General features: G+C 36.5%; 1 pseudogene; it reads right to left on the minus strand.

The window, feature by feature from the left end:
- Window positions 1-2833: 2833 nt before the first annotated feature.
- On the minus strand, window positions 2834-3300 carry LOC114620965 (annotated as a pseudogene).
- Window positions 3301-4191: the final 891 nt, after the last annotated feature.

Raw genomic sequence — 4191 nt, forward strand, 5'->3', positions numbered from 1 at the left:
ATGGGGCTAAAACTGAGCTGGCAGCATAGGGAGGTCTAAGAATGTACCCTGCCCACAGAGTTCATATTTTAGAATTTAGCTCTTAGAAGGAAGGCAGTGCTTTTGAAGACAAAGCTAATCGTGCCTAATTCCTTGGGTGTCATTGTAAAATGCTATTATCCATCCTAAGGTAATTTGCTATTAATATGGATGTAATGTACAATGCTATCAAAATTTCTACTGTAATACAGCCTTCATAAATGTCTATTGCCTTTCAACAGCTCTTGCTTCACAGTATGAATTAACCTCTTTGAAGATGAGTGAGAATTCTTCTTCACAGCCCAGCACTGCATAGCTGTGATTATACTGGGGTCTGAGAGATGATTAGTTACTTAATAGTGACACTGTCTGTATCATATAGGTGCATATATGGACCCAAAGCCTTGTTTATTATAGATTTGATTTTAACTCTGTTACACTTTTGATGTATACCTGATATGTACTATGTGATGTTCCTGTTATTTCAACCACTGATGAGTAATTTTACTGCATCAATATTTACAACAGAAGTCAAGAAATTGGCCATCAGCTAGGTAATGGTGTCACATGTCTTTAATTCCAGAGCTTGGGAGGCAGATCTTTGTGAGTTTGAGGTCAGCCTAGCATACAAACTGAATTTCAGAACTACACTGAGAAACCCTGTCTTAAAACACAAAAACAAACAAGCAAATAAACAAAAAGTAATCAAAGAAAAAAATAAAAGAAATTTGTTTGATATAAAAGATTAAATTAACAGTGAATTAAATGCCACTTAAAACAATTTTAAATGCAGATAATTAAAATAAACTTTGTTAGTTTTACAAAACGATGGGTTGTACTGCAATATTTTCATAAGCAAATATAATATATGCTACCTTATGCACTGCTCCTTCACACCTCTTTCCCCCTACCCTAAAACTCCTTCATATTGACACAATCTCTTCTACTCTCATATCTTTTACTGTGCTCTATTTATTGAACTGTGAAATAATAATTGTGTATGTCAATTATGGGTTAATTGTGATGTCATAGGTGCATAAAACTTACACAGATCATATTTATCCCCTCTGTGTTACCTTATCAATTTCCACTTTCCTACTTCTTATCTTATTATGTTGTTGTGTTTTTATTCTAGACTCTTCATTTAAGAGAATATTTATATTTATAGGGCTAGCTTGTATTATTTAAAATAGCAATCTCAACTTTTTGCAAATGAATTATGAATAATAATTTGTATAAATATAGATAAAATGTTTCACTGTCTTTACTTATATATCCTTTTATGGACATCTTGTTGGATTTGATAACATGATTGTTCCGAATAATGCTGCCTTGACATTGGTAACCTGGCATCTTTATTGTGTGCTGACTTACTTTTCTTGGGTAGAGTCCGAGGAATTACCCAGCTCGAACATTAATACAGTTAAGTTTTTGATGCCCTTGAATGCTGATTTTCTAATTGCCTGAAGTAATTCCTCTTAAAACTAAGAATATATAAATATTCTGCTTTACTAGCATGCTCACCAACATTTTTTCTTTATTTCCTTAAGTTCTTTTTTCCATGTTGTAAATCTATATTATTTGAGTTTTATCTTTTTTATTTATACACAGAAATTCAAAATAATATTTTAAGAAGTCATTGAGGCTTAGCTCAGTAGGCTAAGGTGCTTGTCACCAAGCCTAATTAACCTGAGATTGATCCCAGGGACCAACATGATAGAAAGAAAACATATCTATTTCCTACCAACCATGGAAAGAAATGCTGCCATGAAGTATGGGAGTGCAGAAGTTACATGCAGGGAATCTTTTATTTATTTGTATCTATTTAATTTAATATTTTAAAATTTTATTTATTTTTATTCTTTAATCCTCTTTTACAGTCCAGACTTCATCCCCATTCCAATATGACTTTCTGTCTCCAAGAGGATGTCCTCACCTCTCCAACAGGCTTCCCCACTTCCTGGGGCCTCAAGTCTCTTGAGAGTTAGCTGCATTTTCTCTCACTGAGTCCAGGCCAGGCTGTCCTCTGCTATACATGTGTAAGGGGCCTCATATCAGCTGATGTATGCTGCCTGGTTGGTAGCTCAGTGTCTGAAATGATCTCAGGGGTCCAGGTCAGATGAGACTACAGTTCTTCCCCAGGGGCTGCCCTCCTCCTCAGCTTCTTCCAGCTTTTCTCCAATTCAACCACAGGGTTTCACAGCTTCTGGTCATTGGTTGGATGCTAGTATCTGTATCTAACTTTTTCAGCTGCTTGTTGGACCTTTTAGTGGGCAGCCATGCTAGCTCCTGTCTGCAAACACACGATACCATCAGTAACAGTATCAGGGCCCCAGACCTCTCATTGAGTTGGATCTGAATTTGGGCCTGTCACTTGACTTCCTTTCTCTCATGCTCTTCTCTATTTTTGTCCCTGAAGTTCCTTAAGACAGGAACAATTCTTGGTCAAAGTTTTTCACTGTGGGATGGCAACCCCATCCCTCCACTTGATGTCCTTCTCCTCCACTGGAGGTAGACTGTACAAGTTCCCTCTCCCCACTGTTGGACATTTCATCCAAGGTCCCTCTCTTTGAGTCCTGAGTGTCTTTCACCTTCCAGGTCTCCGGTCCATTCTAGAAGGCTCCCCACCTTCTAACTTCCAAGGTTGCCTGTTTCCATTCTTTCTTATGCCACTCAGGACTTCAGTCCTAAGTAATTTTCATCGTAGTAAAGTTTAACTACTGATATAGTTTGGGTTTGAATTTCCATGAGGTGTATGTTTTTTTTCGTACAATTTTGGCCAGCTAGACTTCTTTTTTTTTTTTTTTTTTTTTTATAGAGTAAAATGACTTTTATTTGCCCATAACGTCCGATTTTAGGTTTCTTTTGCATACTTCCATTTTATTAAAAGCAAAGGCCAATTAGTCCTCAGACTCTGAACCATCTTCATCTTGACTGATCTGGAAATAACGAAGTTCGTAAGTCTCCTTGTCAGACGCGATCACACGAAGCCAATCACGGAGATTATTCTTCTTAAGGTATTTCTTGGTAAGATATTTCAAATACCTTTTTGAGAACTGTTTCTCAGAAACAACTGTGATTTTATTCTTCAGGCGTTCAATGTGAACAACATTTCCAAGATTTCCAGTTTTTCCATTGACTTTAACCTTCTCCCGTAGAAACTGTTCAAAATTTCCAGAATCAAAAATTCCATCTTCTACTGGATGAGTGAGGTCCAAATGAAACCGCCAGGTTGACTTCTTAGGTTTCTTGTCCTTCTGCGGCGCCATATTGAGCTGCAGCCGTGGGAAGAGCCCAGCTAGACTTCTTTTGAGAACTTCATTTCTTTGTTGGTTGGTCTTTTTATATCCAGTATCTTTGTCACTTATTCTAGATATGTATCCTTCTCAAGTGACTAGCTTGCATATACATCTCAAAATTCTGTAGGATATCTTTGCCAACTGCTTCCTTTGAAGACTATTTAACTTTATGCAATCCCAATTGTTATTTCTTATTATTTTCTTAATGAATAGTGTCCAATTTTGGTATCTACTACCCATATTGATATCATGATGCTATCTCTGTGTTTTCCTTTAGACATTTTAAATGTTTGGGTCTTAAATAAATATCTCTCATGAGTTTATGTTGACTTTTATGCAGGCTTGGAGGTAAGGATTGAGTTTATATCTTCTACAGGTAGATGTGCTGCTTCTTCAATGTTATTAGTTTTCTCCAAATATTCCTTGTGCATCCTCAGAGAGAATCAGATGGCTATGTGGTTGTATTTCTGGCATTACTTTCTATTTTACAGATCTTATATCTATTTTTGTTTCAGAGTCATATTGTTCATGTTACCATGATTCTGTAAGATAATTTGAATTTGTACACTGTGATTCTTTCAACATTGTTCTTTCTGCTGAAGAGTGCTATGACAATCTGGCATCTTCTGTGGTTTTATGTGAACTTTTGGAGTTTGTTTTTTGTACTGTGATGGACATCATAGGAATATTTATAAATTTAACTTTTACTTTCAATTATGTGCATATGTGTATCTCTGTGTTACTTTGTGCAAGTGCATGAGGGTACCCAGAAAGGAAAGAGGCATCAGGTACCCTGGAGCTGGAGTTTCATAAGATTATGAATAACCTACCATGGGCATTGTGACTGAACTCTAGACCTCTAGAAGAGTAGACT

The sequence above is a fragment of the Grammomys surdaster genome, unplaced genomic scaffold (genome assembly GCF_004785775.1).
Source record: "Grammomys surdaster isolate TR1022 unplaced genomic scaffold, NIH_TR_1.0 170, whole genome shotgun sequence".
In the NCBI taxonomy this organism is placed as follows: domain Eukaryota; kingdom Metazoa; phylum Chordata; class Mammalia; order Rodentia; family Muridae; genus Grammomys; species Grammomys surdaster.